The sequence below is a fragment of the Filicampus tigris genome, chromosome 13 (genome assembly GCF_054856515.1).
Source record: "Filicampus tigris isolate MCC_2025a chromosome 13, RoL_Ftig_1.0, whole genome shotgun sequence".
Taxonomy (NCBI): domain Eukaryota; kingdom Metazoa; phylum Chordata; class Actinopteri; order Syngnathiformes; family Syngnathidae; genus Filicampus; species Filicampus tigris.
The window spans coordinates 21,900,956-21,920,955 of NC_141229.1; the positions used below are offsets into that span (position 1 = coordinate 21,900,956).

General features: G+C 42.0%; 1 protein-coding gene and 1 long non-coding RNA gene across 3 annotated transcripts in view; one reads left to right on the forward strand and one right to left on the reverse strand.

The window, feature by feature from the left end:
* LOC147137950 (zinc finger BED domain-containing protein 4-like) overlaps positions 1-20,000 on the forward strand; it is a 59,194-nt gene that overhangs the window by 22,474 nt on the left and 16,720 nt on the right. The window lies entirely within an intron of this gene.
* LOC147137951 (uncharacterized) overlaps positions 1-20,000 on the reverse strand; it is a 52,875-nt gene that overhangs the window by 6,488 nt on the left and 26,387 nt on the right. Inside the window, exon 2 of one of the 2 annotated variants that reach the window (XR_015089322.1) lies at positions 2,413-2,577. This is a non-coding gene — a long non-coding RNA (uncharacterized LOC147137951). Of the gene's footprint in view, positions 1-2,317; positions 2,578-20,000 lie in introns of both variants that reach the window. The other variant, XR_015089321.1, reaches the window with a different exon arrangement.

Sequence of the window (20,000 nt, forward strand, 5' to 3'; positions counted from 1 at the left end):
TATCTATCTACCTGTCTATCTACACACATAGACACATATGGTAGAGGTCCCTTTTAGCCAATGGGATGCCAGGACGATGCTACGTAATAGCCAATGGCAGAGCAGCTATGAGTATGTTGCATTCAGGAAACTCCAGTCAGGAAACTCCAGAGCTGTGAGTAGCAGCCCATACTGTATTTTTACCTTTCGTATCCTGAAATTTCTTTCATAACAAGAGGCAATATTTTCCTGTTGAGGCGTTTCGTAACTTGAAAAATTCGTATGAAGAGACGTTCGTACCGGGGCCGGACCGGTCGGCCCCTCCGGCCCGGCCGGATGCCCTTTTTTGGGGCGTGGCGTGGGGGCAGACAAATTTGCAAAAAGGGCTGGACTAAGCAATAAAATTAAATGCATCGTCTAGTCATCTCGGTCCCTTTATGGTTGTAGCAGGCACGATATCTATTGTTGTCGCTGTCTTTTTGAAGCGACACCCCCCAACTTGAAACACAACTGTTTCAAAACAACTTGTCTCCACGAGTATAGTCAAGCTGCGCGCAGCACTCAAAGATGACGCTGGCACATCAAAGTGGAGTTCATGGTGGAGTTTGGTAGTGCGGGGGGTGATATTTTTTGAATAAGGATATAATGAGGATAAAGCGGTTCAGATAATGGATGGATGAATGGATACATCCATCCATCCATTATTTATAACGCTTATCCTCACAAGGGTCGCAGGTGTGCTGGAGCCTATCCCAGCTGTCATCGGGCAGTAGGCGGGGTACACCGTGAACTGGTTGCCAGCCAATCACAGGGCACACAGAGACAAACAAACAACCGCACTCACAATGACACCTAGGGGCAATTTAGAGTTATCAATTAACCTACCATGCATGTCTTTGGAATGTGGGAGGAAACCGGAGTACCCAAAGAAAACCCACGCAGGCACGGGGAGAACATGCAAACTCCACACAAGAAGGCCGGGGCCGGAATTGAACCCACAACCTCTGAACTGTGAGGCGGACGTGCTAACCAGTCGATCACCGTACTGCCCTGAATGGATATATATTTCCCAATATTAACATGAAAATGTAACATAACTGTAATATATCAAAAGTCTTTCAAGACCTAAATCATTGCTTTTATTCAAAGGTTTTGTCTAAACATCGACATCTTTTCCCAAAGGAAAGTGTAGCATGTGTGTTGAAATATTTCAGCTGCAACTGGTCCCCAAAAAAGGCTGAAAAAAGGAAGATGAAAGAGAAGAGAGAAGAAAACACAGGGAGGGTGATTTGGCACCCCATCTTAGTAACATTGTGTATTCTCTCTGACATCATCATTGTGAAATTAGGAACCGGGTTTCGTCTTTCTTGCAGATGTGGAAGCTTGAAAAGGCATTCCATGGACCATTGCCACATTTCATCCGGGAATTTTCCCCTCACAAGTGTACAAAGCGAGGCTTGGTTTTGTAGTGTGCTCATACTCCCTCTGTACTAGTTCTTTACCATACACCTGCCTTATACACAAAAATAGTATTTATCATTTACGCATAAATGCTATTCATTAGCCCATTTATAGCCCTTACCATTATGCATTAGCATTAAGATAGTGGATTTAAAGGTAAAGTTGTGTATTTTTTTAATGTTGCGTAGGAACAGAAGACTTAAAACTTGGAGTGGCATCAAATTGCTTGAAGCTTCTTTTTTGAGGATTTGTTCACTATGCCAAACTGCTGCGTGTTGTGAAGTGAACTGAGTAGAGTTCACTGCCACCATGCAGTGCTGTTATGTAAAATATTTGCTCAACAGTCAAATAACAGCTTGTTTCTCAGAAAACTCCGGTCACCAATGCTAACAAGATACCAATTAGTGTGCTCGCATGGCAAGATAGCAACCTGAGTTGAGAAAGCGCGTATGCTGATGGAACAACGGTTTAACTCTTGCAAGGCAGAGTTGAAATGATCTCATTGTCTTTAAGGGCACTCACTATTTTCACTACCTTATGGCTCTTCTTCCACAAGTAGCTGAGCGATGCAGAAGAGGAGACCACTAGTCATAAACGTAACGAAAGCTGGACTTGCCATTAGCTCAGCAGTAGACATGTATAAGACGGCTAAAACGTCTTCATTGCAGCAAGACAAGAATAATTGTGTTTCAACCGAGATATAATTCTTAATGACTAATTTGGGTATTTTGATGAAAGCCTGTCAGACTAGTTATTAAGACACCTGGAAATTGTTTAAAATTGAAAAAAAAAAGCATAATATGTCTCACTTAGGTCAGGGGCAAGGTTACACATTTGACCATGTACACACACACGCTGACAAAATATATGGTCTTACCCTCTTATGTTTTATCCTATTTCTTTGTGGCCTGGGCAGTGGTGTCTGAACTGTGACTGTGTTAGTAAAACTTGAAACTGTGCTAGCTCTCCTACCTAAACTTTTCTCGCAAACTTCCTCTCCTCCTGTGTTTGGCCGAAGTGCGCCAGAACTTTCGAGCAGTCAGGCCCCAAGCAGAGCCCACACCTGCTGCTGATGGGATCCTTCTGGAGTACAAAGGTTCAAATTTACTGCCTGAAGATCTGCGGGATCAGCTGCAGCTGCAGAACGGCAGGAAAGGGAAGTTGTTCATCATGCACCGTGCTCATAGAGATGGCCAAAACTATTAACTTGACCTATAAGACAGAGGGCAAAAACACACGGACAGTTCAAACCTTTTTACACTCCCTTTGAAACAGAATTCTGCACTTAGGACTCTTCTTAAGGAAGTAGTGATCTGCTCAAAGGAAAAAGTAGGCGCAGTACTTAGTCCTTTTAGGGTTGGAAAATTATGAGATGACTGCATTTAGACATGAATGCACATTACGAGTTTAAACCCTGACCATCCACCCTTCACCGACACCCAGGTTCAAGCCTCACTCCTCAAAAGCCATACAGGAGGAACAGTTAGGTTGATCTGGGAAGACTATTTCTTTTCTCTCTCATAGCCCAGAATCTCTTGACATGTTGCAACCATCTTCATTTGTGAGTTTTGTGAATCTCTGTGAACTTGGAACATAGGGATTTGGTCATGCTTTATAAAATGGCAAATCAGCCCCCCATAACTGTTAGCAATAATATGTTCTATGCAGCCCCCCTAGTCTAAACACGGCATTCTGATTGAGATTGTGTTTGTGGAATATTAATATAATCTTAATAGGCAGCGCATTACAAAGTGATCTTGGTCAACAATATTGAAAAAGTTTAAAAAAAACAAAGCCAAGGAACAGCTGCTAGCCACTAATGCGGAGACTTGTGCTGTATCATACAATGACAGCTTAATTAACCAGCGGTTTGTTCATGTCCTAAACTAGGCACTGAATATGATTTCAGGATGGTGTAGCATTAGTGTTGGTGACAAACGTTAAAACTGCTGTAACGTCGAAAATGGAAGTCAAGTTAGTCGTTACACCGCTACGCGGGCCAACTTCAAAGTAAAAATCCTCTAAGGCATTGGCATCAATGACTCAATGTACTATTTATTAAGCTTTATTTTGAAGTTAGCTTTTGTGGAGGCGGTGTGTTCATTGAGTATGTTTGCAAAATGCTCGCGTACATGTGCCTTATGTGATCTTAAGGGTTTTCAACTTCCTCTGCTAAATGCAGACTAACCACATTGCCTTAATGTGAACACGCAGTTTTTTCAACAATCATTCTGCGGATCGTGCTCATCCCGAACCGTCATGCTTGATCCTTACCGATCACGGATCAAAGATGATTCGTTGCACTTCACCACTCGTGTGTACACCCACGCAAATGCGCGTCATGATGTCACTGATGGTACACATCAGTGATTTCTGTTTAGAGTGACCAGATCCAAACTTACCAGATGTGGGACAGGGACTATGCTTGTGGGGGACTATGTGGGATGCTGCTGATGCTTGCAACGGACACCAAAAATGCACATGACACAGCTTGTCAACTGTTCAGTAACATATAATATAATAAACTGTAACAAAATAACAATTATAGCTCTACAAGTAAAAACACAGAACACAGAAAAGCAGTTGAAATGATCTGCAGTTACAAAAATACAACACAAACTGCTCGTGAAAAGGTAAATCTCTGATACATTAATATCAATAGGACAGGGGCGGAGCCAGAACGTGGCTAATGGGTGGGCCTGGAAAAATCAGGGTGGGCCTGAATATTTCTCTCACTGAGCACAATCCTCCTATCCAGACACATTGTATATTCAAATAAAATGACAAACTGAATAATATGAAGTACAGATCCTCCGTAGACAACCACAATTATGCCATTCTTAATATTCAATACAATAAAAAAACAAAAAAACAACGAAACACAAATTCAAAAATAATTTCATAATTCACAAAAAATTTAAAAGTATATATTTTTTCATGAATCTCACTGGGTGGGCAGTCTGTCAATGTGGGTGGGGCTGTGCACACCCAGGCCCACCCATAGCTCTGCCCTTGCAATAGGAGCTCACAATAAAGGCTGAAATTAGTCAGTCACATCATATCTTGAGGTAGATGCACTTTAACAATAGTCACTCACACAATAAAACCTTGTCAAATCTCAAGTCAACATGTAGAGCATTAATGCAGTAACAATTTACTACAGTGACAAAGACAATCCAAACAAAGACAGGCTACTACAACTACTGCAATTCAAATTATTTTCAAATTATACAGCCACAACATAAAACAAAAATAAAACAAGAAGTATATCAAAAATATTCGGGGGATAACAATACTGTAACTACAATCAATTCAGTTGTAAACAAACATGTCCACCATAGCAACACTATGCACTTCCAGAAGCTAGGAAAGCACTGATGAAACACTTTTGGTTATGTCCATCACAACTCAAGTCTTTCAATTTTTCCCATAACAGCAACAGCAGCCACAAAGTTCACAGAAAGCTTTATCTGACTTTATCTGGCTTCACCCATGGACAATGAATTCCCAGACCTTGTTGCAACTGCATTTCATTTTCTTTGCAGTCTTCTTACTTTCCTTAGAGTCCTCCATTTTCATTAATTCATCACAAATGTATGGAACTAAAATGCTTGTTTTTGGTAGGCGTATCGTATCTTTAAAAACAACTATTGCCTGCACGCGTGCCCGGCTGTTTGATTGACAGCAGACCCCTGCCTCTCACAGTCTCGACAGTCATGACAGACAGTGATGTCTGCTCTCAGCACACAGGCGTTTAATAAAAAACAAGATTTTGGACGCACGTTTGAAAATTGGTGCCTGCCGATCAGACATGCGGGACAGCGAGTCAATTTGCGTAACGCATCAAAAACCATTAAAATGCGGGACATGCATACCTGCGTATCAGTTATGTGCACCCCTGGCTATATACATCTGATACATTATTATTATTAGCATCAAATATGATAGCGTTACGAAACAAATTAAAAAACAAATTTGTGACAGGTTGTAATGCAAATGAATGGATTGTTTGGTGCACAGAGGCATAAACAAGAGTCAGCATTCATTCCCCCAACCAAAAAGCCGTGGGCACTAAATATGCCCACACCTGCCTGCTTGCCTCTCACCAAGGGCAACTCCTATGTGGATGAGAGTCCAACTCCTCTCAAAAGAACTGGTACCAGAGCCCAAGTTGTGTATGGAGAAGTGTGTTCTCAAGAGCTTCTCAACCTCGCACACCAGCTCAGGCTCCTTCCCTGCCAGTGAGGCAGTGATATAGTGGCCCTGGAGAAGTGGGTATACTCTCAATTTTACTCTTTTAAGTGGTCCACAAAAAAAATATACATATATATACACATACATACATACAGTATATACACTGTATATATACATATATATTAATGCTCAAGCGATTACATTTTTAAAACTAATGAATCGCAAAATTTTGCCTAATTGATCGAGATTAATCGCATTTTTCAACTACAATTTTTTACGAAGATTGGAAACGATATTTACTTGAATAAAATCTTGGAATTAATGTGGGAAAAAAAAGTATATTCTGATTCAAAAACTGTTTTAATAGCTTTCTTTAATCCTTGAATACAATTATTTTCCTGTAAAATACAACAGTTGATCGAGACACCAAAGATGTAATATGGTATTTGAATTTGTCCGTGCAAAGTGTGCAAATTATTTTGGATTTCTCCAATGAGCCGTGAAGCAATTTTTTAAAGTAAAACTACGTAAAAGTCCGTCTTTGCGACAGTGACTCTCCTCTAAGTTTGGCTGCACAGTGAACAGAGGTCAGCTGCTAGAGGAAGTAAATAAAACTGAGTTAACTGAGTTAATATTTTTTAGTGCGTTATGAAATTCAAATTAATCTCCATAGTTAATGCTTTAATTTTGACAGCCCTAATATATATACAAACACACACACACACACACAATACACACATATGATGCATTTAAAACTTCATATTCACCAATGTACACGTTTTTGAAAAAAATCATTACTTAATCAGATGTAATACGCAACCCTTGGCGGGATCTATGATAACTACACTGATTGTTTGACTGACTTCTGTACACTCTAAATCAATAACAGAAGGTAAAAGGAGGTCATGCTGTGAATTCAGGCCTTGAACTTGGCACAGCAATCCCAGACACAGCTGTCTTGGACGCAGCACTCTTGTTTGTGTACCCATTTGCACATGCATGCTTTGGAGTTTTATTTGCAGATCCCTAAGCATCACAGCTATGTTTTCCGTGCCAAGCCACCTGCAACAATTAAAAATTCCTCTAAAGCCCACAGGCCCAGTAGGTCCATGTTCAGCATTGCGTTATCTTATAAAGGCAAGTTTGTTTTTTTTGAAAATGCTTGTAAAAGTAGGATATTGTTTCACACCCCTTGGCCAACTCAGTCTGTCCTCTCTACCCCCCCCCCCCCCACACATCTCATTAAAGTGGCAGGCACAATATAAAAATACTATGGCAGGATAATCGTTTTTATTAACATTGAATCATTTTGGCTAGGGTCACACCACAGGTCTTAATGCTCAATTCGCTGCTCAACAAAATCAGATTTTTTGTGTGTGTAAGCGTTCATATTACATTATGAATGTGACCTGAATCTCTCGTGTTTTGAACACACGCGTCTCCAAAGTGACACATGTGCGCAGAAGAAGAGACGACATCACTCACAACGTAGTGTTTGCGGAAGTAAATGTGGCCAGGCATTTCTACAGTGAAGCGATTCGGTAGGAGGTAGAAATACATTATTTGGGGGAAATTATGAGGCGAGGCTTTTCTGTCTCATTTCATAGAGATGTCACTTAAGATGACCTCACGTCATAACCGTGTGTAAAAAAAATTATCGATCTGAATCGCGCGGCTGAATTACTACTATCACCATAAAGCTCCACTTTATGCTTCATGTTTAAAGTGGGATTAAATTAAAGTCAAATATAAAGTCAATACTGTTATTCATAACAACTTTAGATTCAATCTCCCCGCTGCCAGCACTTTATCTCCGCCCGCACGGAGCACATTTTGGGCTGAGGAGGACGTCAATGGCGGATATATGCGACCTGGCGGTTTAGACTGCGGTCGCAGTGCAAACAATCCGATACGTATCTGATCTAGGACCACATATAAAAGTGACCCAGGTCGCATTTGAAAAAAAAATCGGAATTGAGCCATTCAGACTGTAATAAAAAAAATCAGATACAGGTCGCATATGGGCAAAAAAATCCTACCTGGGTTGCATTTGCCTGCGGTGTGAACCTAGCCTTTGATGGTTTAAAGGTCTTTGTCTACCAAATTTTACTGGCTTGTGGAGGAATTTTCTCATTGCACCCATATCACAGATTGTCATGAAATGGGGAAAAAAAAATGACAGGATAGGACAGGATAACATCAGGAAAACACTACATATAATGGGATCAAGCTCAAAGGACAAACAGGACATCTTATTGTTAAGTGTAGATGCGGAGAAGGCTTTTGACTCAGTTAATTGGACATTTATAAAGAATGTACTGGAAAGATTTGGCTTCATAGTAAGGTTTGTGCAAAATATTAGATCACTAGACCATCAACCAAATGCTAGAATTAAAATTAATAGCAACTTGACAGCAGACCCGTCACCAAGGGTGGGCCAATAGGGGGCCGTGCCCGCCCACCAAGTTGCTCATGTCCCCCTACTTGAAGCTTGAGTCTCAGAAATGTATTTTTAATTGAAATGTCTATTTTATAATTAGAGCAAAAAAGACTACACTATCCTACTTTGTTAACCTTTACAATGGTTACTAATTTGAATACTTTGTATAACATTGTTGTGTGAAAAGCGAGTTCACGTGACTTAAACATAGTGTTTTGCACAACGTTGCGTTGATGAACAACTACGTTGTGTTATTCTTATTTACCAGAGCTGGGCACTTGACCCTTTTTTGCCGGTCCGGGCGACCCTTCACCCTTGATCTGGGTACCCTTCCAGCCGCGACCCCCCGCCCTTATTCATAAAAATTATCACCCCCCGCCCCGTTCCGCTCTCCGGCCCAAAAAATAAAAAGTGTCCGTGATTGGCGCTGCCGCGGGAGAGATGCTAAAGGCAAAGGCTTTTTAGCTGACTAATTTACTATTCGAACACGCTGTGGACACGCTTCAAAATGTGCCACTAGTACTTTACTTCTTACAAACTGCGTGTACTTACTTCCATTGCGAGCCCCGGGGTTGGTTTTGTCGTATTGTATAATTATTTGGGTCCAACAGACGGCCAGAAGTCGCATTCAACAAGTTATTTATTTTCCACACTTCCCTTTGTTCACGGCCTTCAAAATAAAAGCATACCAACAAACCACTATACACAGCAGGTTTGCTACGGCGTATTTCTGGAAGTAGAAGACGCCTGAAGAAGTGAGGTGGAAATGAACTCCAACTCGATGTGGCAGCGTCATACTTGAGTGCTGCGCGCAGCTTAATATACTCCCGAACACAAGCTGTTTTGAAACAGTTGGGTTCCAAGTCGGGGGGGTGGCGCTTTAAAAAGACAACAATGGATATCGTACCTGCTACAACCATAAAGGGACCGAGATGACTAGACTATGCATTTAATTTTATTGCCAAACTAGTTTGCTTTTGCAGCAGCAACGAGCTGGGGCTGCATCCTCTCTCTTCTCTCCGTGTGGGAAACTGTATGTCATCGCAACATGTGACATAATGGACTGATCAGAGCAGCAACAATTCCTGATGTGTGCGTGGCATGTGTTGCAGACCTGTCGCCAACAGCACAATGCGTCGGTCATGTGAATCAATGCGGCAGTTGTCGCTCGCGCCGCCGTGGGAGTAGAAAGAAGCCTAAAAAGAAGCCTTTCACTGAGTAGGCTGAGATGAAATTTGGCCGCCTCGCGACCACGTCAAACGCATGAGGGACGATTAGTGGGCCGGACACTTCCGGCCATGCTTAGTACAGCCAATTTTTTTAAATTTGTCAACCCTCGCCCCCCCACCACAAAAATGGGCATCCGGCCGGGACAGAGGGTCTGACCGGTCCGGACTGCCCAGCTCTGTTATTTACGTGTCTAGAAGCACATTGTTATAGCTGGCCATAATCTGTTCCACCAAAAGAGTTTGAGTTTTTTGTGCCACGTTTTCCATGTACCCACTTTACCACCTAGTGATGGTTAAGTTATTTTCACGTCACAAAGTCAGGTACCGGAAGTGGCACTAATTCAGTGTCACAATAAGAGCACAAAGCGGAAAATGTACTTAAAGTGGAAGTCAACGCAAACTTTTTTCTCCAAGAGTATGTTTTGTGCAAGCCCACTAGTTGAAATAGGGCATTCTGATAGATATTGCTTTTGTGAAATAAGTGTTAATCCACTCGTTTTTAGCCATCTCTGGGGGCGGTCATTTTGTCTTCTGTCGACTGAAAATGACATCACAACTGCTCACAACGACCAATCATGGCTCAGATTCAGAAAACAGGTCAGATGTGATTGGTCGTTGTGAGCAGTTGTGATGTCATTTTCAGTCGACATAAGACAAAATGGCCGCCCCCAGAGGTGGCTAAAAACTAGTGCATTTTGCTGCTTAATTTATATTCCACAAACGTAAAATTAATCAGAATGCCGTGTTTCAACTAGTGGGCCTGCTGGGAACATATTCTTGAAAAAAATGTTTGGGCTTGTTAAGTGAAAAGCGTCTTAACCTATGTGGTGTGCACATGTTTTGTGGCTTATTGTATGTCTTCTTTAGGAAAGCCACATAAACACATCCATGCCCAAACACCTATAGCTCACAACTGTACAAATGCTGTATGAAGATAGAAGTGAATTGAATGAGATAAAGAGCAAGGAAGAGCAAGGAAAGAAAAGCACTCGTCCTGTGTATTTTATTGAGAATCATTTTGAGATGGCCTCAAGTGGTGTTTGGCCAACACACAGGTGTTAAGGCACACAGCTCATTTACTTGAATCAATGAATAAGTAGCATAACTCCCCTACAACCACAGTTTCTATTTTTGGGTTAAGAAATGCTAGCGTTAAGTTAATTATTCAGACATTAAAAATATAAAGAAACAATGGCGTTTTGGTTGACTGATTGGAATCTAATGTGCAACAGCCTATCATGCCGCATAGTAGGTTCGAAGCGTGTATGTGTGTTTGCACTGTTGCATTCGAGCCACACATGCATGCATGTATGCAGTTGTTTATACGGTATAAAAAATTGGGGCCCCCCCATGCATTTCATGTGACCCCTAAAGACTGGTGACAGGTCAGGTTGACAGACAGAATATACCTACAGTATAAAGATCAACTACACAGGGTTGCTGTCTCTCACTCACTTTGTCCGAGCCACTAGCACAGGGGTAGGGAACTCCGGTTCCTCGAGAGCCATATCCTGCCCATTGAGGATCCCTCCCTACTACAACACACCTGATTCAAATTATCAGCTCATCAGCATGCTCGGCAGAAATCTGAAACGATACTGATAATTTGAGTCAGGTGTGTTATACTAGGGAGACATCCAAATCAGGCAGGATATGGTTCTCGAGGAACCGGAGTTCCCTACCCCTGCACGAGCACAAGAAGTTCGACAGAGTGAGGAAATTATAGGAGTAACAATAAATAGTATAGAAAACAAGATTGGTCTTTATGCCGATGACATCATAGCGTACCTCAGACACCTGGAGGGAACTCTACCCTCATTAATGAGACTATTCTAAACATATGGCCACCTATATGGAAATAAGATCAACATATTGTCGTGCTTGTACCTTTCGGTGCGATGGTGGTGCGTGGGTAGAGAGAGTCACACGACAAAGGATCTTCTTCCGTCAACTTTACTTGCTTTCAGCAGCAATAAAATCATAGCAACTTTTGGTGATTTGTCAGGATGATACCACGTGTTGTCGTGGCCACTAGCTCTGGCACAGACATGCCTTTTAGCAATGTCCATGCAGTGAGCCGCGTGTACCATAAAACAACAAGAATTCAACAACAGTCTCGCGATCATAAACGCTACTCACATAGCTGTGTTGCATTCACTGACCGAACCTAGGCTGGGGAAATCTAAAACAAATAAGAAGGTACGGTTTGAGGCTTGTTAATAGGTTAACTGCATTACACTACCCCCCCTTTAGGAATACTGAGTCCCTTCAGTATAGGCAATGTAGGGAAAGCAGGAAATTATGTAATTACAATAAACAACACATTAGCCATAAGTGCAAGCAATAAACTGTCAACATAACTTTTAGCTGAATGCAACTAGTAAATTAAGGTCGGAATCTCCCGGGTCTATTAACTATGCGACCACTAGATGTTTTTACAGTCTTTGTCAATGGGTTTGGATCACCTCGTCTTCGTCCCGGTTGACACTCTGGATTGCTGGACTGGGATACCTCACATGGAACTGTGGACTCCTCGCCTGGACCTGTGGTTGGACCGCCAAGATCGTCTGGCAGCGGTAGCACTTGCACACAAGGAATATCCTCTTCATTTGCTTGGAGGTCGGGGTCTTGGGACTGCTGTAGCACTTTACTTCTTTGCCGTGAAATCCAGACAGGTATTACTTCACTGTCATATGGTTTGAGTCGATCGTGATGCATTATTGTGCTACGCTTGGGACCTTGAATCTCATACAGTAATGGACCTCGACGAGCAGCAACAATCAGGGCACCCTTCCAGAGTGCTTGAAGTTTTGGACTTTTTCATGTTGTCCTCGACGAACACCGGTCTCCAACACTGTATGAGTGTTCTTTCGCTTGGAGATCGTACACTTTTTTCTGTCGCTCTTGTGCTGAGCGGAGGTGCTCTTTCGCCATGCTGTGCATTTCTTTCAAACCTTCTTCCAGCTTGTAGAGAAAATCTGATACTTCCAGTGGATTGGCTTTGAATCTTGCAGTACCAGACTGGATATCTTGTGGTTGGTGGACCTCTCCGCCAAGCATAAGTTTGTTGGGTGTGAATCCTGTCACTGTGTGTCGCGAGCTGCGGTAGGCTGCGGTAAGCAGTGGCAATTGTTCGTCCCAGTTCTTTTGGCTCTGGTTCACGTAACATTGAAGCATTTTTAGCAAAGTCCTATTGAACCGCTCCACTTGCCCATTAGAAGAGGGGTGGTAAGGTGTAGTCCTGGTCTTGGTAATCTGCAAGAGCTCACACACATTGCGAAAAAGCACACTCTCAAAATTGCAACCTTGATCTGTATGTAGCTCAAGGGGAGCTCCGAATCTGGCGATAAAGTCATAGACCAGTTTTCTTGCAGTCGTCTCAGCACCTCGGTCAGGAACAGCAAATGCTTCAACCCATCTGGTGAACTGATCAATTATGACGAGAATGTACTTGTTACCAGAGCTGGACACAGGGAATGGCCCGAGGATGTCAAGGTGCAAACGGTCCAGTGGTGCTCCAACTTGGTAACTTTGCATCTTTGCTTTTTTCGTTAGTCCTGTAGTCTTGCATGCACTGCAGTGTAGGCATCTCTTGATAAACAGGTGAACATCTCCGCCCATGCCATACCAATGGTAGTTTTGACACACACGCTCCAGGGTTTTGGCTTCTCCCAGGTGGCCAGAGTATGGAGGGTTGTGGCAAGCCTGTAGGACTTCTTTTTGCATGGACGTGGGAACTAATAGTAGCAAGGTTGGGTGTTGGTTTCCAATTCTCTCCCTGGAGTAATAGAGAACTTCTTGTCTAAGTTTGACTTGGCGCCAACAGAGCCGGAACTTCCTCAGAGCAGGACTCTCAAGCATTACTTCATCTTTGGCAGGGAGAGTACCAGTTTCCTTTCAGGTGTGAAGAGTGGCGAGGACAGGATCCGTGTTCTGAAGTGTGTGAAGTTGCTTAAGAATGTTCTATATATATTTTGTGCATTTCTCAGAAACATTCTTCATTATTCACTGTCTATACATCTTTTGCTGTATCAGTCTAAGGCCCTCCCACCTATGACGCATACAGGTACTAGATAAAAGCCAGCCGCGGCTGGGAGAGGGAGGGGAAAGAGCAACAGTGGAGCCGAGAACACACGCACTCTGTGTTCCTCCCTTCTCTCTCCCCCCGCTGCAGCGGTATAAAATTGTACATTGTCTCTGCCTGAATTTCTTTTTACATCTGATGACAGGCCACACGAGGTCTACCCACATTTTGGACCTCACAAGTATTACCAGTTTCTCCGGTCCAAGGGACTCGAGCCAGTTGATTTCTGGGCTCTCCACAAATGGATGAGAGAGTTCTTTGACCATTTGTGTCACTTTGGGGTTCCATGCACCTTACTGCGAGTGACACAACATCATCAACATCGTTTTCAAACTTGGCCCATTGTTCGTGAATTTTGCGGCAGTATGTGCACCCCTTACATGGCAGGTCTGACAGACTGATTCCGGCCTGGTAACAATCACATTTTTCCACCTTTTCTCCTGGCAATCTTGACATGGCATCCGCGTTAGCGTGTAGCTTACCAGCTCGATGTTCAATGTAAAAATCATATTGGCTTGATTCTTCCATCAAGTGCGCTAGCTGTCCCTCCGGGCATTTGAACCGAAAAAGCCAAGTAAGACTACCATGGTCAGTCCAAATTACAAACCTTCTACCTAGTAGACAGTGGCGGAACTGGCATTTGAAAGGAACAACGGCAAGTAGCTCACGACGAGTGACACAGTACCTTTGCTGAGCTAGCGAAAGGTGGCTACTGGCATAGGTTAGAACTCGCTCTTCTCCCCACTGGATTGGGGACAGGACAGCTCCGACACTGTGACACTACTTGCGATAGTAGTTACATAGCCCAAGGAAAGCTTGCAACTCCTGCAGGTTGGCGGGGGGTTTCCACTGCTGTACATCTCTGATGAGGGCTGGATTTGATCTGAATCCTTCACCACTCACAATGTGGCCCAGGAAGAGAACTTCCTCTTGGAGCAGATGGCATTTGGGTGGCTTTAATTTTAGTCCATAGTTTTGGAACCTCTGAAAAACCTGCTCAAGCCGATCCAAACTTTGGTCCACTCCATTGCCGATAACAATGACACCGTCCAGGTAGATGAGGAGGGTTTCCCACTGAAGGCCTCTGAGGATGAGCTCCATTGCCCTCTGGAATGTACTTTGTGCGTTACATACTCCAAATTGCATTCTGATATGTTCATAAAGGCCCCATTTGGTGATGAATGCCGTCTTTTCATGATCTTTGCTATCTACTGCAATCTGCCAGTAGCTAGACTGAAGGTTAAGGGTCGAGAACATGGTTGCTCCACCAACAACATCGAGACATTCTTCAATCTGAGGTAATGGATAGGTATCCTTGATCGTCAGACTGTTCAAACGATGGTAGTCGATACACCACCCTACTCCTCCATCTTTTTTGCGCACTAAGACGACTGAAGAGGCCCATTCTGATGTGGATGTTGTAATTATACCTGCTTCCAGTATGCCTTTAAGTTGTGCTTCCTCTTCACCTTGAAATCCAAGAAGAGTTCTTCTCACTGGCTGACGTACAGGCCTAGCAGACCCATTATCAATCCTGTGTGTAACAGCAGACATGTAACCAAGATCGGAGTCATTTTTGGCAAAGATGGATTGGTATGTGAGCAGTAGTTGAGTGAACCGCTGTTGTTGTTTTTCACTGAGAGCTTCACTTGTATCAGCAACCAGGCCTTCAAGGTGTTCGGGAACGTCAGGGGATGTCGCTACTCTTCCTACAACCAATGGTGGTGCATTATCGTCTGCATGTCTGGACTCTGCACTTTGCTTTGCCGCACCTGGGGGTTCAGGGTAAGCTTCAACAAGTATGCCGAGACAGGCTCCTTTCGGTAGGGCTGTTTGCTTGGTTGATAAATTGCACACTCTGACTTGCACCCTTTTTCCCATAATGACAAGAACACTTCCAGATGTTACATTGTCTGCAATGTGTAAAGGCTCCAATACAGCTGTAACTCCTGGCTTTGGGTCATCCACTTCACCCCAAACGATACATTCGGATGAAGCTGGTATGGTCGTGACTTCTCCAAGGGTCACTCTAGCCACACAGTATCTCGCATAATTTTTGTGGGAACAAGTTCACCTCCGATAAAAACCTTGCCACGGGTGTAGATAACATCATGAGCTTTCATCAGATCTATTCCGAGAAGAACAGGGGCTCTGATTGAAGCTACATGTACTTCCCAGGTGATAGATTTGGATCCAATTTGAAAGATCACTGTACGTCCATGTTTAGCTTTCATGCCATCTCCAACTCCTGCATTCAGTAGGTAGGTCTGGTGCAGGTCTGTAGGAGCTTTGTTGTCCTTCAGGAGACTTTGGTACAGATCCTCTGATATCACAGTGGTTCGAGCTCCAGTGTCCACCACAACTTGAGTGTGCATGCCATTACAGTTATAGGAATTTGTAAATTCTCACCTCTCTTCTTGGTGCAGCCAATCTGCTGGCCTTGTAATTGATGTTTGAGTCCACAACTGAGCTGTCCAAACGCTCATCTGACTGCAGCATGAAGTCTGTGTGCTTGTCACTATAGTTACGTGCAGCCACTGGACTGGGTGGTCTAACACAATGTTTTCTGAAATGTCCTATTTCTCCACATTTATAACAGGGGCCAGCTGCGCCACGATTTGGGCTGGGTGTTTGAGAACGTCCTCTGTTAGGTTGTAACTGCTGCTAGTTTTGTTTTTTTTCTGGTACGAGGCTTTGGACGGTGTTGGGCTGTTGGGGTCCTGTGTTTACAGCCTGGAAATTCCCAACTAGCAGCTGTAGAATTCCCACTTTTTTGACAAGAGCCTTCACTTGATCCATTAGTGTAGCAAATTGGTCGGTTGTTACATACTGGGGGGTCTGGACCCTGCGAGATGTCACAGCAGTATCCTCACACATTTCCCTTTCATCAACCCATGAGATATGCCTGGTTCTGTTCCTCGTTTCAGTTTCACGGCCCACTGTGGCTTTGAAGCTATGCTCATGGGCCTCTACAAACTTTTGAGCTTTGACGAGGGAGTCCGGCTCACGATTCATGACTTCATAAGCCACCTTTTGGTTTCTTAAGCCTTTGAGGAAAGCATCTGTTGCTAGCTGGTCCTGTAGCTGAAGATCAACTCCTGCATATGCAAGGGTGATAAGACGTCTCACCTCCTCACCAAATTCAGCTGATGTCTCTCGGCTTTATCTGAGTTCTCCAAGCTTCCTCCAATCGTAGTCGGGGGTCGGTTTTTCCAAAGCGTTGAGTGAGTTGCTCTACCAGAAGAACGTAATCTTCCCTTTTGCGCTCTGGGAGTGAGCTGACATACCGCACAGCAGCTCCCCTTAAACACTCATGCAGTCTGTTGTTCAATAGCACTCCACCCGTATTTTCTGGCTTAACGTTCAAACGGCATTAGGAAAGAGTCTCAATCCTCATTTCCATCAAATATGGCTAATTTAGGCCTCTGGGGTTCTGGCAATATGTTGAAATAGGCTCCTGTATTACCTTGCCTGTTTGCATCACGGTAGGTATGTGAGTGTTGGATTTCGTGCTCAGCACCTCTAGTCTCTCTGCGTCTGCTGTCGGCTTCAGGGATTGCAGCCCGCCTCGATGGCCCTGAGCTTTGAGTTCTTTGATTTATCACTTCCAGTTTAGCTGCAAAAGGAGCACGATCTCTTGGCCTAGTTGTTACATCAAAAGGTACGCTTGGTTCAGGTGCATGCCTTTCTTTTGGAGACTGCATTGAGATAATGTCTTCTGCACCTTGTGCAGTAGTGAGTGATGTTGGGGTTTGTTGTGCAGCGGGTTGTCCTGTTATTTGTGAAAGAACAGGGGCCAACATCATTTGAAGATGTCTTGTTTGTTGAGTTTGATTTTCCAACACAGCTTGTAGCCACTTTGGAGCTGTCTCCACCTCTGCATGGCCTCCTGTAGCTCCTTGTAATTCCTCAGTCATTTTTACTTCTTTATTTCGCCTCGTTGGGGACTTCCTGTCGTACACTTTTATTGTGAAGGAGCGGACCGGAATTTGTGTGCGGCTACTTGACTTGATCTTTTCAACGTGATCCCTTTTCACTTTTACACACGGCAGTGACGAGTCGTAGTTTAGCTTCAAGTTGTTAATTAGCTCAGGAAACAGTCCTCTTGATTGGATTTACTCACAGAAGTTTAGTGAAACATCCCACATCTGACACCAGTTGTCGTGCTTGTACCTTTCGGTGCGGTGCGTGGGTATAGTCACACGACAAAGGATCTTCTTCCGTCAACTTTACTTGCTTTCAGCAACAATACAATCACAGCAACGTTTGGTGATTTGTCAGGATGATACCACGTGTCGTCGTGGCCACTAGCTCTGGCACAGACAGCGTTTTAGTAATGTCCATGCAGTGAGCCGCGTGTACCATAAAACAACAAGAATTCAACAAGTCTCGCGATCATAAACGCTACTCACATAGCTGTGTTGCATTCACTGACCGAACCTAGGCTGGGAAAATCTAAAACAAATAAGTAGGTACGGTTTGAGGCTTATTAACAGGTTAACTGCATTACAATATCAAAAACACAGGTACTGACAATACACTACACTCTGTCAAGGCTCATCAAAGAAACATTTAATTTCAACTGGAATCAAGAAACAGTCAAATATTTAGGTGTCCACATCACCAAAAATCGACCAGATCTGTAACAAGGTGGAATAGGATATTATCAATCGAGAAATTTAAAAGGACATAGAGAGATGGTCTACTTTAACAATGGATTTTAGCTCACAAATTGAGGTAATCAGAATGATTAAATTACCTAAGCTTCACTACATGTTCAAATCCTGACTAGTAGGGTCCCACAAACACCATTTGTTTATTGGGAATTGGGATAGGAAATTATCAAGATTCATTTGGGGAGGAAATCATCCCAGAGTGAGATATGCAACTTTACAATTACTGGAAGAACAATGGAGGTATGAGTATCCCAAATTTAAAGGAGCCCAATTCTGATATACAGTTTTCTGGGAAATACAGAATATGCAGTCAAGTGGAAAGGTATGGAAAGACAGTTTGGTGGCCATCCAATTTTGTTTTGTTGAGTTTGGTTGGAGACAAAGTAATGTAAAAGTGTCTTTAAAATTTTTTTTTATCAAGGACAACAAACATAAATGCAAAAACAATTATGAAATACAACTGAAAAGTTGTGAATCATTTTCGGTATTTCAAAAGAGGTTTAGAAATATAGTATTACAAAAATATTTAAATTATGTATAGACACAGGAAATTACACTGAATCTCTTAACTTACTGTCTTTTGGTTTATGAAAATGATTATCTATACACGTGAATAATATAGGCACATGTCTGTATTCGTTTTTTTTTTTACTTTTTTTGTTTCTATTTATAGCGTTTGTTCATACATTTTATATATATATATATATATATATATATATATATATATATATATATATATATATATATATATATATGTGTATATATATAAAATGAGGCATACATATCAAATAAATTACTAGAAAATTGATATATATATATATATATATATATATATATATATATATATACATACATATATATATATATATATATATACATATATATATACATATACATATATATATATATATATATATATATATATATATATATATATATATATATATATATATATATATATATATATATATACACACACACACATTTATGAATAACCCACTTTGGTATTAACATGACATGATTTCTAAAATTTTATAGAGAACACTTACTTCTTATTTACTTCTTCCTACTCCCCTTGAACATATAAAGTTTACTGAATTAAGATAGGTATTGATCTTTTACTTTGATTTTGTTTTCAATCAATGTATGAGAAGATGCAGGAAAAGCTTGACCCCATTACCTCATTCACTCTGGAGTTGTGGTTCACATTCATTAAAAAACACCCAAAATTGAGGACATAAAACAATTTAAATGGGTGGCATTTGATTAAAAAAAAAAAAAACTTTAAATTGAATGAATATCACAGTGTGGTGGATGAAATTGAATGATGCATGCTAAAAAGCCCACATCATCCCGATATGATCCTCTCCATTTTTATGGATATATATGAGGATAACAGCATGGTGCACCTTGTTGGATAGAGGGGCAATAAAGTTTTCAGGATATGAAAAAAAAACAGTATGGTCTGGAGAATGATGACTATTATAGATATTTACATGTATGGGTAACTCTTTAAGAATTATTTATGCACTGTACAAGGCATTGATAATAAATAAGAATTCCACCAATTATATAAAAAAGAAATGGGAATCTGAATTTGGGATGGAAATCACAGAATGACAATGGCTTGGGATGGGCAAGGTACATCAATCAACTACTAGGTCACAAACATGGTGGGAATTTTCATGGAAGAACCTGGTAAGAGTTTTTTGGTAACCCCCATGATTAAGAATAGATATTCAAAAACTAATCTCACGTGTTAGGGGAGATTACGGCAAATTGAATGCAGATCATGTACATGTCTTCTGGATATGTCATAAAATAACACCTTTTGGGGAAAGAATACACACTGGAATGCAAAAAATACTGAGGTACAATGTCCCATCTAACTGTAAAACGTTATACATGAATGACATTAGCAAAGGATTGACATATGA